Source organism: Cataglyphis hispanica, chromosome 5 (genome assembly GCF_021464435.1).
Source record: "Cataglyphis hispanica isolate Lineage 1 chromosome 5, ULB_Chis1_1.0, whole genome shotgun sequence".
Classification (NCBI taxonomy): Eukaryota; Metazoa; Arthropoda; class Insecta; order Hymenoptera; family Formicidae; genus Cataglyphis; species Cataglyphis hispanica.
The window spans coordinates 3,399,965-3,418,038 of NC_065958.1; the positions used below are offsets into that span (position 1 = coordinate 3,399,965).

An 18,074-nucleotide genomic window follows, 5' to 3' on the forward strand; every position below is an offset into this window, starting at 1 on the left:
CTCGACGACTCGGCGCCCGTCTTTTTGATGGAAGATTGGTTGGCATTAAGTTACATTGACGGGTATTCGTATGTCTGGAGGCGGAAAATCAGTCAATGACTGAATGTATACACTGTCATTGACTAATTTGTGCGGAAAGCATAAATGTATATGTATGAGTGTACGTGTGTAAGTAGTGTCGGGTATCCCTCATTTCTCGCGCAAACTGACGATGAAGTGTCAGTAAACGAAGGTAATGGTCTGAATTGGAAGAAGAGATCGTTATTGTCGTATTATCGATCGGCACATCATCCATCTATGGCGATAATGTATCGCTGCTGAGGATGCTTTGCTCTTGAACTTGTAAAGATATATGATATGTGAAATGTATGGATCGATGTATTAATGGCTGTCAGTATGCTTGGACTCGTAAAATCAGTAATGGTTCGTGTATGTCTTCATTAATAAAAACATTTTATAATATGGCCCTAACTATTTTTTTTCATCTTTAAATTATGTAATCAGAAAGCTACACTATCACTTTTCCTTTTAGTATAATATAATATCCATATTTTAATAAATATTTTTACTAATAAAATAAATAATGCCGTTTTGGCACATTTTTCTCTTGTGAATATGATATCTCTGTATGCTAAACTAATTTTCTTAAAAACATGCTGTTCAATAGTCTCTCAGATACGAAAACATATGTGTTATTTATTGAAAAATCCACTCTCGTGATTTATAGAGCACAGACAGCTATAAATGATCGATGCCAGCACGGGTAAATAAATACTTGAAAGTTTGATGTTAGCTAAGCCATTCGTTGATTAACAACGATCAGACGAGACACATTTTAGAAATTGCATCAAAGTTCCCTTATCCGCTGTTGGTTTTACGTAACCGCTTTCGTGCACCGTTTATTTAATGTCCCATGTCAAACATTTAACATTCTCGTGCCCATCTGTCTGTGCAACGGCGAAGAAACATTATCGTTATCTCTACGAAACTTTTTACATATTTTATTGTACATTTTAAAGAAATTGACTGCAAGAATTTTAAACAATTAAAATAACGAGCAAATAAATAAAAGACTTTTATACGAGTATATTTACCTCTCTTTCTTTCGTATTATTAATTAATAATTTTTAAATAATCATATTTTACGTATAATACGATATAATTATTACGATTATAAGTAACTATAATTTAAAATTATAATGTTTTATATTATTATGAGTAAATATTTAGACATTCTTTATCAATAGAAAAAATAATGTTTAAATTATTAGAATAATTTTGATATTTCTTTAAACGTATATGTTTTGACACAAAAATATCTATACATTTCAATAAAAGAATAAAAGTAATCGGTAACGAACCAAATAAAGAAATCGTCGAGACGCGCAGGATATTGCCAGAGTTATTTTGTGGCACTGACAGGCATCCACAAATAAGCGCCGAAATTGATATTAGGTTTTAAATGTTGGGATCTTCCGAAAATCGTTCGCTATTTATTGCAGCTAAAGGCTAAATCCGGTTAACGTCCGCGCTAATAAATCACACGGTAATGGATAATCAAGCTTGCTCTCGCCGCGACGAAACAAAAAGCGAGTCCGCCGCCGATCGTAAGGCGCTGAAAGTCGCGATAAGGGAAATTAAACTCGAAGTAGTTTGGAAGATTAGCTGCAGCAGCGTGGAATTCACTAAACTTTTCTGCGCCCCGTCTCTCCCCCTCCCTTCACCGTCGATTCGCATTAGAACGACGGGTAAGTCGAGCAGTAAAAACGCGCGACGGAAAACGTTGACGAAAGATCGTTTGCCGCCGTCGTTTTCGAGGGTTAAAGAGGGTTACGCGACGTTGGAAAACTTTCCATCGGCAGCTTTTTCGAAACTCGCCGGTCGCGAGTTGGATGGACGCGACGCGACGTGTGAACCGTAGGCATAGCAAAAAACAAAAAAAAAAAGAAAGAAAAAAACGAGAATAAAAATCAACTAGATTCGTTGGAACTATCGGGAAAGGTTGGATGTATTTACGGTATAAAACGAAACGATGCGAGCTTTCTCGATGCTCGACGGTTGGTTTGCCTCAACTCGGTAATTTAATTTCAATCCAGATTTGCGATCGCCAAGAGAAATCTTCATTCCCACAAAACAAATCGATTTAGCGGTTAAGGGGAGTTTCAAAACAGAATTCTTTGTGACCGTAAACAATTACAAAAGATGCTTTTCGCGTGTATATATCGTAGATTGAGTTCTACTTAAACGATTATTATAGTGTGATTATACACCTACATATTTATCCAACAAAAATATTTCTATGAAACTTGAAAACAAAATATTTGAAACTTTAAAAATATATAATCGACAATCGATACACGTAAATGACGAATAGCCATCACGTTACGAATCTGTATCGATTCGAATAAATCGCAGAAGAATTAGGAAATGAGAATGTGCATTAATCGCAAATAGCAGATAAATATTCGATTCACCTTACGTCTACAAAACTTACATTTGCTTTTCGTATGCGTGCAGCTTCGCGAAAAAATCTGAAATGCACGGTAAGTTTAGCCTTTGGATTCATATTACCCTCGCATCGGTGGTCGATGTATGTCCATGGCCTCCCGGCGCATTCAGGTCTTCTCTCGGACCCTCGCTTCTTGAATAAGTCAAATACTCATGAATAAGTGGAGAAAGAGGCAGAGGCGCGCCCTCGAGCCTTGGCTTTAAAAATGTTATTTACCGGCGGATTCTGAAAATCACATTTTATGTCCGCGCATGACGCGTTTCGCATATATATATATATATATATATATATATATATATATATATATATATATATCCAGAATCATCTCTCCCGAGCCTTCAAAAAATGGAAAGCGAAGAGATGCTTTAAAATCATTGACTTTGGCGGAATTTTACTCACATTTCCAGTATGTTATTCTTCTCCCTTTGAATAAAACCTTTAGATTAGATGTAACAAAATAATTCATTTTGTGTGTGATTTATGAACTGATACGATGATATTTAGTAAACATAATATTTGTCCTCTCCATAATTTTCATCGTATAGTTACGCTAATGTATCTTGCAAATTTACCTACTGTACGTTAATATCTCGTTCTCTCGCTTTCCAGAAAATATACAGACCGTTGTACAGGGACAAGAACTCTTTGAGTTGAGGAACGGAGGACATTTGCAGGAATATTAACCTCTGTGCAAATACATTGAGAGCGAGCGAAATGCGGCCTTAATTAATTTACGGCGCGGTCTACAAGGAAGGAATGCCGTCTTCGTCCGTGATGTCGGTTCGTTCGAAGGACAATTGCGTGAATTACGTCTGTTTGTTGTGTCGTAAGTCCGTGCAGAAGGACTGTGACGGGAAGTGCGAGCTGACGCCGTGTTAATTAAGGCTGTATTTACTCGAGCGGAAGTAGGCTGCTGCACCCGCCGTTGCATACCTGTCTGCTTTTTAACCCAAAATTGTGTTGTGGACAAAACGAATCTCACAATTTCTACTTTATATCTGGCCGCGTATATCTCGAGAAAGGTTGTTATTTATACAAGTCGGGAAGAAAGTCGTTTAAGTTGATGCAAGTGTATATTATTAATAAGCTCAATCAATGTGATACTAATCAATTATGCATGTCTTACGACGCACAATTTAATTTAAAATATGACTCTAATTTTATTATAAATATAAATGCTACAATAAAAAAAATTTTCATGGTTAATAAGTTTTTAAATTCAACAGAAATTAAATCTTATAATCTATAATAAATTAATCATGCAAGTAATAATAATGAGAATAAGTAATATAACAATATTATTTTAATTATATATTTGCCAATAATTGAATATTGATAAATATCTCTAATAGGAAGAAAAAATATTTTATCTCAACATATAAATATCGATGCGCAAATTTGTTAGACGAGCGTGTCGACACGATCGCGGATACTAAACGAGGTACCGAGGGGAACGAAGTTCTTAAACGAGAGCTAAATTCTTTCTTTCGGCGACGAAGAAGTTCCGAAACAAGTGGTAAATCTCCCGCGGAAAAGGGTCACGAGACTCGCCGTCTCCTTCTGCTTTCTCTTCTCCCTCGTCGTCGGATTTCTTTCCCGCGATTCTACCGCGAATTTAGCATGGAATATTCATCTTGCCCGTTCTCACCCTCGAGCATGGCGTCTCGGTCTCACAGTCGGATTATCCGCTGACTCTCCGGAAAATCGGCCTTAAATTCGATATGAATCGTTCTTTCCGCGCGACATTGCCGGCGCTTCCATTGAAACCGGCTTGGCGAATTTATTCGGAACGAATTGAGTCGCCGCCCTTTGTATCGTACGTATGAAGGATAGAGAGAGCAAAAACTTTTCTAGGACACGCATAGTAATAGACATTACTCTGTAAACATTACACAAGAAAATCGAATTTTAATTATCGCGAAATCATGAAAAGGAAAAAAAAAAGAAAGTAATGTTTCAACGGCAAAGATAAAAATAATTAAGCCTAACTGATGATAATAGGACAAACAAGTGAAATGATAAACGTGCAAAGCGATCATTTGACAAAAAGAAGCATTTTTATCCGAAAGATAGGACAGCCTAAATTTTTATAATCTCGAAGCGCGGCACTGCGACGGACAGCTTCAAAACGCGCCAGGGAACATTTTTATATCGCGGCGGAGTGCACTGAAATGACACTCGCCGTAAAATGTGTTTTTTTTCAGCCATGAGCGTGAGAGCCCTTTGCCGTGAATCTATTACGTGTGACTCGGAAGACTTTTCATCCATTGCATATTTATAAAAATATGATATTTTCGACTTCTTTTACATGTTAAAATGACAAAATTTCTTTTGTATATTTAAATAATTAAGTCATCATATTGTTTTGATTGTTCCCAATCGTATGAATATTTTGTCATGCAAATAATTACTGCATCAAGTTAATAATGAAGAGAATATATTATTCATAGTTAACTTATGTGGCTTATAGTCATTATATCCCGCATAGTCACATAATTAACATTTAGTGTAAATATGCGCGTATAAATTATAAACTATACGCCCGATTCATGTAATTAATACTTCATTTGAACTGAAATGCGGGCCGGCTGTTCCGACGTATGTTAATAAGTATTAAGACTCAACGACTAATAGAACGTCGGGGACGCCGTCAATCGCAGATACTTCGTGCTCCTAATTTCCGGCCTTCTCGTTTGCCGTTACGAACCTACGGTGCAATGGCATTGCCGATCAGATTCTAATTAAATATCGCTTGCAGGTATATATATATATACGCCGGGCTGGCGCGTGTAATCGCCTCATTTGCCGCTGACAAATAGCGCCGTCTAAACGGATTCCGCTCGTGCGATTCGCCAAATCGATAAGCACTGAAGGGAGATAACGAGAGTCGTTTACGTCCACACCGATTAGCAGGATCGGTTCTACGGAGTGCTCAATCGGCCGCGTTAAATTCGCGATTCGATCTCAAGAAAATGCGCTCATCAACCCTCGCAATGCACCGCCGCGGTGCATTACACGGCGCTGCATTAAAACTGCATTCCGAGCCATAAATGTGTGCTGATATATTATAAATTTTATATATATATATATATAATATCACGTATATTACATTATTATTAACATTAAAATAACTCTGACAAAGTAAATATGTCGCTTAACTGTAACATCAATATAGTTAAGGCTCTTCAAGTTGCTGCTGACGCTAAGTTCCACAAAATGCTTCTCCTCTACTTAACATAAGTTGTACTTATAACTAACATTAAAGATATGTTTGAAAAATCTCGTATTATACTTCCCTTTATAATATTAACTTTACAAATTATCGCGATGTACTCGAACTTCTTTCAAGTGGTTAGATAATACCCCTATGTTCCGTTCGCGGTGAAACTGATGATCTTTACGTCACATTCACAGCATATCGTTCCTCTGCCATGGACAGTTTAATGGTATCGCCCTGTTAGCTGATTGTTGGAAAGTACACGTCGGTCGACATTTACACGCGAGTCGTCTACACGCAAAAGTACGCGAATGGAAGTACTCAACGCGAAGTCGCGCTGTATATGCGCGTAAAGCGCGCGCTCACACACTCTCAACCCTTGACGCTTGCGTAACCCCGAACCCTCTCCGTACGATATTCGGGATCCTAGAAACTCGTTAGCGTATAGGTACATTGTTCTGCGCCCTCCGGACTTGCAGGCGTTACCGTTTTGCGCCGGAGGTCATGGCGGCTGTACGTTGAGGTGGCATAAGATAGGGTAATTGATTGCCGCGCTCTCCTACGTAGATTAATAATAGTCACCGTTATCATCCCCCCATATATATATAGGGCTTTCTCCTCTCCCGTGTACGTCGCGCGCTGTGATACACGATACTTGCTTGTGCCCGCTACTCGAGACACGTTCTATCCCGCGACAGCCGACATTCTCGTCGCGGAGATTTGACGGAGCGTGTTTTCCTCGGGCAGAAGTTTCGCAGTAATTGCAACAGTTTCAACTATGTCGGATGCAACTGGTGTTGCGTTTATAATGCGCGTACGCCAATCGATTGCCGTATTACGCGTGCCACGGTCTACCGCTAAGTTGCAGCCGATTGATTTTTCTCCAAGAGTCCTTGTAGTAGCTTGATATATCGAATGATCATATTATTCTTGGCAAAGATAAAAACTAATGCACTGTTCCTTTGACAATGCAACAGATTCAAATCGTACAAAACTTTTTTTAGAAAAATACACGTTTCTTTAAAAATAAATTATTTTATTTAAATTATTATTACGCGAGTCGTCTGATTAAAGCTCGACTTGCACTACTGAAAATTTTTGTATTACATTAATCGTGAAAATTAGAGCGACATTATTGAAAGGAAACGGCAAATAAATATATCGTATATTTAAAGCAATGTAGGAAGAATAAAAACGTATAAAAGTAAATAGATTTTATAAATAAAAAAGTAATAAAATAAATATATATATGATTCAATTTTATCACAAAATATTAAATCATTATTATTAAAAATTTTCCGTCTTGAAAATTATATTGAGCAAGATTTATAAAAAGCAATTACACAAAAACAAGATAAATATATCAATATTATTAATTGTGAACTTATGATCTTTTGTATCGAGTTCTCTAGTTATGTTATACGGTTACATTTCGCCGTTACATTTTGGCGTTGCGCTTTATGTCACGGGTCGCCTCGCGGAATTAGGAATTGCAAGCATAGTTACACTTGCAGTTACACTCGGTATCGCGTTAATAATAATTCGCGCGTATTCGCGTATACAAACACCAATTTTCCGTCGTTAACTACAATTAAATTTGACTCCGCGTATTCGCAACAGCCTGCGATAGTTAACTGCCTTCGCGGATGATACTCGACTTTTATCAACTAATTCTGAGCAACTTTCACCCCACAAGATATCAACGGTTCAAGTAATGGCGTCCCCGTGCGAGGAATTATTTCGACGACAATTAACGGCGTACACAGGATCCCAATTATAAAATGTATGCATGGCACAAAATTGGCCCGCGCAAAGTTGAATTGTTTGCGTATAACAGAAAAACAAGTTTTGCAAAAATATTGCATCAAAACCGCATTTTACAAAATTTTATTAAAGATGTGTAAAATATTGTTTACACTTATTAAAGTGTATCCTTTTTCTTTTTTCAATATATTTCATATATTATTATTAATTATTAGATATATTAATATTTAGATAAAGATTAATTATTAAATACATTTTACTTAATATATTATTATTAAATATTTTAATATTTTTTATACGTATATTTAATGTGTGATTTAAATACAATGTAAAGGCACAAGATTTTAATAATCGTGCTTATATATTGTTTTGCTCTATTTAGCTAACTGAACAGAGCGTATGTAAATACGAAAAATACAATAAATTGTAAGGTGTATACATAATGTATTATTGCGGTTACGCGGTATTATGAATCGCAAAGCGTGAAAGAACGTGCGAGAGTAAAGCGAAAAAAAATGTTTCACCCCGAAGAGTCACAAAGCCCGTTCTTGCGAAAAGCCTTTCATCGAGTTTACGAATTCAGTCCATTTAACGAAATCTTGCGGAAGTGGATTGTTACTGAATATTTTAACGGATCTCTCCATTATTGATCGGCCAATACTCATTTCCTACGTGTCGATCGCGACCACGCATACTTACAAGGTTGGTCACGTAGGATCGTTGTGTACCCACATATGTATGTATCTGCTCTCCGACCTGAAAGTCTGCTCCATCCTTCGCCAATTGCCCTCTATTCTCTTCCGCGTATGTCTTCGTGTTTCCTTCGCGCGACCACAAGAAGAGAACAAAGTTAATCAAAGAGACGCGGAAAATAATTAGATGCATGCCGCGACACGTATCCCGGTGGCACACCACTCAGGAATGATTATATTAGTGTCCTACCATTGGTGGACACCGTCAACCGTGGACGAGCTCTTCCGGCGTAGACAAGTCCGGTCTGTTCACACGCACGAAAACGAGATCTCGTGCACATACCAACCGTATACGTATACAACTACACATTGGACGTGCCTTCAATTTAACGTGCGGTTCTGCAATTTGTGCATTCCGCCAGGCAACTACTTAATTACTTACACTCGCGTCGATTACAGGACTTTGAAATGACCCGGGCTTCGAATGACCGCTGACGCTGCAATTAGCACACAAGCGTGTCAAAGAGCCATGCCGATAATTTTTTTTTTTGCCGTAAAGTTTACACGGATTTATACATTTTATCGATAACGTCGGAATTTGATAACAGCAAGCAATTGTGACTATTAATTATAAAACAATTTAAATTAAATAAGATTTAAAAAAGTTGAAGCGTCAATATGCAACATAGATACAAGTAATTAAAGGAAAAGGTTACAAGTTATATTAATAAAAAAATATTGATATTCTTTTCTAGAATCTTTAAGAATTCATTCATTAATTTCAAGATTTCTAAAAAATGTATGATTTTTTTTTTGAGATCTTAAATAAATATAAATTATAAGAAAAATTATGAGATTAATCAATGTATTACTTAAGCTTGTCATATCAAATATTGTCATTCTCTGATAAAAGTGAAATTGAAATTGCAGTTTACTAAGCATGTCCGTTTCGCCCTGACGTAATGATAAAGTGGCTTCGTTAACACTATAAGATATTAAAAGATTAATTCATAAGTCGATACAGCGCATAACTGTCGCGTGTTTGCGGAAGACAGCATAAGAAGCAGCAGCCCGCAGCTTTATTAATGATCGGCAACAACAATATGCCGGCAATTGTATGGAGCTCGGCAGCGCGACGCGTCGCGGTATTAGAACGCTCGAAAGTTTGCCTTTCCACGGCATCCCACGCTACATTAATTTTGTATAGTGGCTAATTATTACAGAGACCTGCGTTGCTTTTGTTACCTCAGTATTCGCGGCGCCGAAAAAGGTTCCACGTTATATCGCGTGATATGAATTTCCCGCAGCCGGCAATCCTCGGTCGTCGACAAGATGACAATTAGTAGCTTATAATTCTATTTGGCCAACGTGAATGGGACGTATTGGGTTTTGTTATGATTTATAATGTTCCGCGTGACTATTTCGTATTGCACCATAGGCATAATAATAACGAGCATAATTAAAGAGAGAAACTGATATTAATGTGTATGTACGCAGAATCGGCTCGATATTGTATTATAGTGCTAAAGTCAAGTTTTCTCGCTGTATAGCGCTATATTGATTATAATCAAATCTAAATATATAGAATAATAAAATAAAAGATTCTGTTACATTTTAAACCGAAAAATCTATACATTTTTGTTCATAAACATTAAAAAATATATCATAAACGTATGTAAATGTATGTATATGTGTATGGTTGGAAGAGAGAGCATAGTTACTTACGTACTGTATAAAGTACTAGGCCAAAAGCCCATGCAACGACACGAAGTAATTTCCGCTCCAAAATCTCACATGCATTTCTGCGTAACTACCGGAGCTGCGTACTTAAATTTAATTATAATTCGCAGAGCCGCGCGGCGACACGGCGTCATCTGCATCCTTGTATATCTTCCATCCTTCTCACGTCCTCATCTAGCTTTAACGGCTTCCGGAATTTCGAGTTATTCACGATTTGTTAACCCATATGGTAGAAAACTGTCGATTTTGCAAAATGTCATTTTCAGGCCGGATATTCACGCAAGTTGGAATCGTTTGAGAGAATAGCAACGCGAACACATCTATATTTGTTCCTCTTTATCCACTCGCAAGCTTTTCTCCTGGCGTTAAAATTTTTTTAAAGCATAAAAAATTCTGCCTGCCTAAAAAGGTTTATGTATATTTATAACCGAAAAATGTAAGTTATTCATTTTTTTAAAACATTAATGCTCGAAACGTTTTACTTAATATACAGTCAATGGATTTAATTAAAGGAGTCGGCGATCGGTGTAATGTTTTGTAGTCAATCCGCATACTTTTTGTAAGCGAACATGAGTCAACGCAATCCCCTCTATTTGCACATGGTGAGCCGTTTTTGTTTTCGGCGATGTGGATTTTCCAGTGATTTTCCACGATTTTCCACGTTGAGCAAATACGGGGATTTCAACTTAATGCACAACCACGGTCGGGGCTTCCAGTGCTGGGCTTTCATTTCGCCTCGTCGTTGCAGTGGTTCCATTTTACCCTGTCGACTATCCAGTCAACAGTCAACACGAATCACAATAGCTGAGAAGAAAACGAGGAGAAAGAAAGACGAAAGAGAGAAAGAGAGAGAAAGACAATAATAAATCGTCTTGACATTTGAACTTCAAGTTTTTTCCATCTCCTAACTTTCGAGGACGAAGAGCAAAAACCGCAAAAACGATTTTCTTTTTTTTAAATAGAAGCTTTCAAATTTTTTTACGCGAGGAGAAAAATTTACATATTAAAAAACACAATTATATATGATTTAAAAAAATCTTATATTGATGATCACATAGTTAAGCTATATGTGTTATAAAATATGTACATCCGAATATCGCATCGTGTTATATATTTCAACATGAGCTGTTCTATTTGATAAAGAAACTCATCAAACATTTTTCAAAAGTATTAATTTTCCTTCAGCCCTTCTCTCTTGCGATTCTACGTAATACAAAACGTAATATTGAATACTCAATTATTCGTCATCGCGAGGATACTCCACGTTTCTTATCATAGAGTCCTGTGTTTATCATCTGAACCAACTCGGATAGCGATTCCTCGGGGGAGTCAAGAGAGTTTCAAGAAGATTGCTTAGCCGGACGACCGAGGTGGAGCAGTCGCGAAAGTTCGAACTAGACTTCGCACTCCGATACCGATTGCTCGGAACGTATTTTCTTAAGAAGTTTCTCCCGAGCACTCGCCCCGAAATCTGTATCCTCTGGAGGCAGCGCGAACTGTCGCTCGACTGCACATAGGTGTATAAACTTTTTACCTCTAAAAAATGTATTTCATTGAAACAAAATTATCTCGTGATGACTTGCGCAGCTTTATAGTACTTCGAATATTTTTAACGATTTTTCAAAACATACTTTTTTATAAATAAAAAATTATAGAAATTGTAAGTGTATTTAAAGTTTTAAAAATATGTACATATTAATTTAATTTCTTTAAAAAGTCTAAGCAATCTGCAGAATGTTTCTACGCTCTTTTTCCTCTCTACTTTGCATACTCTTTTTAATCGATGCGTGACAGATAAAATAAGTGCGTTAAAGTAACAAAGTATTATTATTGTGCCTCAGTACCAATAAAAATTATTTAATAAAAATTAAACAAGCCTTTGTTAAATTAATCTATTTCACATGTTGAACATATAAAATTATTTTAATGTATAAAAAAGGCTCGTTTAGCTTTTATAAAATGATTTTTATTGCTATATAAGCACAATGTAATGCTTTATATTTATTATTTTGATACGGTTGTTTTATCTGTCACAAACCGTCGATTGCAAAAAAAAAATATACAAAGCAAGAGACAAGTAAGGACGTTCTGTAGGTGGTGCTTGACTCCAATGCCATACACCTTTCCATGTATAATCTATATATATAGCTGAAATAAGGAAGAGCCTTTCGTCTGTTTGAGTTATATTTGACATTCGACACGAAACCCTCGATACCGAGGTGTTTGGCAAATAAATTCAACAGGAGTCTTATTGGCCCTTTCCCAATAGCCATCCCACCGCAAAATTTTGTTTCTGTCTGGTACTTTACCCTCTTCGAGATATTGATTCTGTACAAGAGACACGTCTATGCCGAAATTTTCGTGTTTACAAATAGGCATTACCGCTCATGTTTACAATTTCTCAATGAATAAAATTTTTCTTATCCGTAATCCCCTTATCTTACTCAAACAATTGATCCTCGTTGTTTATTACACATATGCGATAAAGATGTCGTATATAATGTGAAAATAAGACTTGTAACATTATTCTCAATGCGCTTTTGAAATATATATTATCATATATTATTGTAAAAATACATATAATCGTAATAATATCGTAATATTAATGTAACTTTGGTATACAATATTTGTTATGCAATTTTTTTATTTTATTTTATTTAGCAGACCTGTGTATTCGTTTAATAAAATTAAATAAAGTGAAGTCATATGTCATATATAATATCATATATAATATATAAACTAATCCAAGCGAAAATTTTCGTAATTAAATTGCATTCTCACATACGGTACACGGCAATTCTCATTTTTATACAACTTTCTTCAACAGTTATGTTAGCTTTTTTATTAAAACGCGGAAATTATACCTGTATTGAGTCAGCAAATACAAATCGTGCAGAACGAAGAGAGGTTGGTTTTAATTAGACAATAAAGAGGTGTGATTGTAACCGCGTTATATCGGACGCTTGATTACATTCACTTTCCAGTGCAGAGTGCCAATGAATTTGCACGGATATTAATTTTTGAGTACAGCGCGCTTGGGCTGGAGGCATTATCACTGATAATATCGAATTGGAATCATTTCCATACCCAGAATGTTATCATCTATAGATTTTCGACCAACAGCCCGAATAACAACATCATGTATTGTCAATATTTGTAGCTTATTTACATGAGTATACCATATACCAATATATGATGCGACTTTCTCGTAATCATTGCGACACATAACTCACTCGATTACAAAATTATTTATTTTCTTCCATCAACTGATCATCATAATACGGTTAATCAGTGACAGCGTTCTCCAATTATTGCCTATTAATTCATTCATGTGTTATTCCTTCCGGTGCACTAATTGCATTATCATATGAAGTTATCCGATACATTGCCGTCTAGTTTGGAAATCAATGCTTTGATGCAAGAGCGAAGTTAATAATTTCAAAAATTTGCAAACTAAATAACTGAATAATTTACATACTTTATTATATCACATTATACAAATACTATGTAGAATGTGATTATTAATATAATATTTAAAAAATTTACTATTTCTTTTCTAAATGTAGTAACAATTTTAATTTAATACAATTTATTAGTCTCGTTTTATTATCACATTCCACATTTTTTATGTCAATGAGATGTACGCGAATCTGACTTTTAAATCTTTAAGTTTCAATTTTATCAATATTGAATTTGGGAGTAGTACAAGCGATAAAATTAGATTAATATTAAGTTTTAAGAAAGAGATAATTGACATAAACGCATTTCGACACAAACATGTGCGTTAACGTTGAAGTTGACTGGACGTACCATTTGCGCAGTTACGCTCATGTACGTCCTAGCAAGCAACAGAATAGCTACCTTAATGGATGCTGATGCGCTATTTCGAGGTTACGCAGTGGCAGAGTGCTGAGAGACATCGAGGGAGATGCTAGCATCACTTCCAAGAGCGTGATCGGAAATTATCATTCAATAATGATTACGAATTCCCGCTCTTTGCGAAATTATATGATACAGCAGTTCAATCATGCTAACTATTCGCATGGTCCAAGTAAAAGTTATTAGAAATTGATTAAAACAAACAATGTATTTTCTCTTCTACTCTTATTAGAACGTACACTAGTTACACTAATAATTCTACAAAATCAAAATTTATTTGATCTAAAAACATCTTCCTGTGCTAAGCTTAACAAAAACAAAGGCTTGTAGTAAACAGATGGTAAATCGATATTCCGACTAAACTATACGTATGAGAAAACGAATGTTGCGTGTCAAAATCTCGAGTATCTAAAACGACACGGTATCTTATCGTGGACAATGCCTCTAGAAATACGATAACGGATGTAAACGCTCTTCTATTTTGTTTATCCGTGCTAAAGTGCTTTCCATGTATTTTGCTCGAGCAACGGTTTAGTAGCATACATAGAACTGCTATTTTGCGAATGACATAAGCCGGGGCACCGATCCCCGAGGCAGGTCTTTTAACGTATCGTCGGATACGTCATCAAAGCACTCGATTAAGGATTTTATCGTATAGCTTGCACGTCCAGATATTACTTAATACATGTTATTACCAGAATTGACTCCAAGTGACGTGCACATTCTAGCTCCCGTAGAGTATGTAGAGTACGTACCATATGTACCTGGCGTATCGTAAAATGAGATGTCGCGCTAGCTTTTATGGCGTCTGAATCAAGATTAGATTTACTTTGCTCCAACGTAAGACGTTTTCACCGCGCGCGCGCGAACGAGAGAAAGAGAGAGAGAAAGACGGAACCTTGTTGAAGCTATTTCATCGCAACGGATTTCCGCTCGACTATTGATAAACCATGGTTTATATAAAACCATGGTTTATATACAACATGGTGAAAACCGAACTATGGCGCGTAAAAACAAACTCCGATCGTATCGCATTTCCACCTAAATAACATTTGGGGTTGATTTCAAATAGCCGCGGGCTTGCATTGCCGCGATTTCTGCCGAGTCAATAAGTATAACGGCAATAAATTGCTTATGGAAATGTAAATTTAACGATGGCCGACGTGCCGCCGTAACGATTGATCGTAAATAGAAACATGTTACGAGCTATTGATACTGCATCATAAAGGAATAATATCTTTGCGTATCTCAGCCGGATGATGTGGTGGACGCGATATAAGATGCTAGAAGACGTAAAATAGAGTCGTTTGCCATAGGCTTTAACGACGTTAGGATATTTATTTCAATCCCGATACCATTAAGGGTACCATTACGCGACCGAGTAGACTCCGAAACGTCCCGCGGCCATCCCTCGTCATTCTTTATTTCGTATAAAATTTGTAAAAGCGCCCGGGCACCGAAAACGGCAAACTTACATCGTGCCTTTAAACCCACACAACCGTGAAGTATCGTGTAGTTTCGACTTATCGATCACGGAGAGGGACGACTTGAATTTATTTACGGTGTATCTTCGAGAAGCCGGCGCGTACGCGAAACGACTTGCGCGACTTCGGGCACGATGTTTTCGCAAAAAGCTCTTAGGGCCCAAAAGTAATTTACAGCGCGCATTACCATCTCTTTCGCTTTAAAAGCACTTTTAATACACTGTGCACGAGATCTCAAAAAGAAAAAGAAAAAAAAAAGTACGACTTCTTTTCACGGAACTAAATTTCACTTTACGTATTAGGACAACGTTTTTCTTATGCGCTCGAAAATATTTCGCTTTGCATGATTTTTATCGAGGAGGGCTGTATCTTCTCTCTGTTTTTTTTTTCTTTCTTCTCGTTTTACATACGTATCTTCTTGGAATCTAAGCTAATTCCCTACAATGTTAAGCGACTCGAAGTTTATATCTTTCCCGCGGGAGTCTTCACTTTGGCGGAGTTTCTCGTAACAATTCCCGAACACGTATCAAAACGGCAGACTTTACGTTTCCGCTAGAAAGCACATTTCGGTACAAAATCCATCCAGCGAGCCGAAAAACACACGAGTACTCTGCTATTTTACGAGAGAGAGAGAGAGAGAGAGAGAGAGGGAGAGGGAGAGAGAGAGGGGGGATGTACTGTGATCTCTTGACGGCTCGACGAAGGGCCGACAATTCCATGGAATTACAAAGCCTTGTAACTCGCGTGTCGTTCCGTAAACACAATTACCGCGGAACGAAATCAACGGCTTGCAAAGGCGGACTGCGAGGGTGAAAGGGAGAGGCGTGGAGAAAGAGAGATGAAAAGAGAAGGAGATAGAAGAGAAACGTAGAAACGAGCGAGCCGTGCCGCGGTAAGTGGCGCGATTATAATTTCCAAGGAAGAGGGGAGGAAAGGGTGAAGAGATCCCTTCGCGAGCAGTCTGCTCCTCTCTAGGCTCCTCTCTGGGTTCCTTCCAACCTGTCCTCTCCTCCCTTCCCCCTTACCCCACCCGTATCAGAGGCGCAGACTCGGCACGTACTTGGAGACGCGAGCATCCGCAGGAAGTCATTAAAATTTTCATTGTCGCGTTTGCCTGAAAATTTCTAGACCAAATAAACATAAAGATTTATTATTTTATCTTGCCAGTTTCCCCGTGGCTCGCGGCCGCACCGCAGGCGAACGCTGCCAATCGCACCCCAAGATAATGCTACTCGTAATTTCACGCCTTGTTACTTGTTCAAACGAGAAACGGCAAGCGGCAACAGCATCAGCAGTCTCCGCGATATTTTCATAATATTGCCGCCGGTAGCGACGCGATTCGGTAAAAACGGCAGTCTCGTAATAATACAGAAACATTTCTCAGCATTGTTTTTGTCGTGTTTACGCTCGCGTTTCTTAAATCTCCAAAATCCCTCGCAAAATACAACCGTTCCGCGATTCTCTAAATACCGACGCCCATGTTTGCTATCTCTCTCTCTTTCTTCTTATTTTTATTTATTCCTCCTTATTTCAATCCTTGCCGCTTACTCCGTTTACGCCGACCTTTCTTTTCTCATCTTTTCCGCTTTTTCCTTTTCCGATGCGGTAAGTATGTATATGTACGCGCCGGTGGAAAACTTTGCTATCTTGCCGCGATACAAAACGCGATCCCGAGCGTCTCTTTCCTCATACACGACTTCATCCCTTTCACCCCTCGATGCTCATCCCGCCCGCAACACTACCTTTTTCTCATCCGAACCTACTTCTGTCGTCTCCTTATTCCTTCGACTTCATCCCGATATCCGCCGCGAATCCAAAACAGCTCTCGGTATCTATAGCCGCGCAATAGTCAGCTGGGATATAGCATGGCCTACTTAGGAATTCATACGAAGAAACTATGCGTATGAATTCGTATTAGATAAAGTTTTGAGTCGCCGTTTTCCGCGGAAATTTCTTAACGGCTGCTTGGAGTTGTTGCGACATGTCAACGATTATATAAACTAAAAACCTACGCGCTTGTGAACATAGTCATTCAAAAGAAAAGATAAAAACCGAATACCTGGATCTCTTCTTCCTCTTCTTCCTCTTGTTTGATTTTTGCTGCTTCATGGTACTTTACAAGATACTCACTCGCGATTAATTATGATCAAACGCGCACTAATTATTAAAATACACATGACACTCTACATCGCGACACTCTCGACACACTATACTAATTTTATTTTATATTGTAATAGGAGAAGATAAAAAGCAAATACATCGAAAGATACGACACACTACGAATCTCGCAACGCTACCTTCCTACTCGAGTCACGTCGCGCGAATGACAACAAGATTGACATTCCTGACTAAATAATAGCGTGATGTACATCGCATAAATCGAGCGTTATATATCGTGTTATTGTTTACAACCGATTACTTTGTTATCATCCGCAAAGGCGAGAGGAAAAACATAACAATATGAGACTCTCGACATATATCATCATATTACCTATCAAAATATATAATTCCCCGTTGTAATATAAAATAAAATTTGTGTGATATGCGATTAACATCGAGAGACGTATATAAAGTGCCACACTATTATTAACATACACAATTGATACTCCTATTTTCGCAAGTGAGTGTCCTATAAATAAAACAACAAAGGATAAACGAAAGAGCTGAATTTATCACGCATTTAATTTAATTGTATTTTCTCTCTATTAATTTTAATATTAAATTTTTTTTTAACTTAATTACTCCATATATAATACTATCAAAATCACTATCAAATACTATCAAATTTA

At 37.3% G+C, this 18,074-nt stretch overlaps 1 protein-coding gene across 9 annotated transcripts in view; it reads right to left on the reverse strand.

The window, feature by feature from the left end:
* The window catches only part of LOC126849663 (glutamate receptor 1), a 215,976-nt gene that overhangs the window by 180,943 nt on the left and 16,959 nt on the right, over nt 1-18,074 (reverse strand). For 2 of the 9 annotated variants that reach the window (XM_050591712.1, XM_050591709.1), the window contains exon 1: nt 17,345-17,597. The exons of 6 other annotated variants lie outside the window; for them this stretch is intronic. The gene's annotated coding sequence lies outside the window, so the exon portion shown is untranslated. Of the gene's footprint in view, nt 1-17,337; nt 17,598-18,074 lie in introns of those variants that run through there. One more of the 9 variants, XM_050591711.1, reaches the window with a different exon arrangement.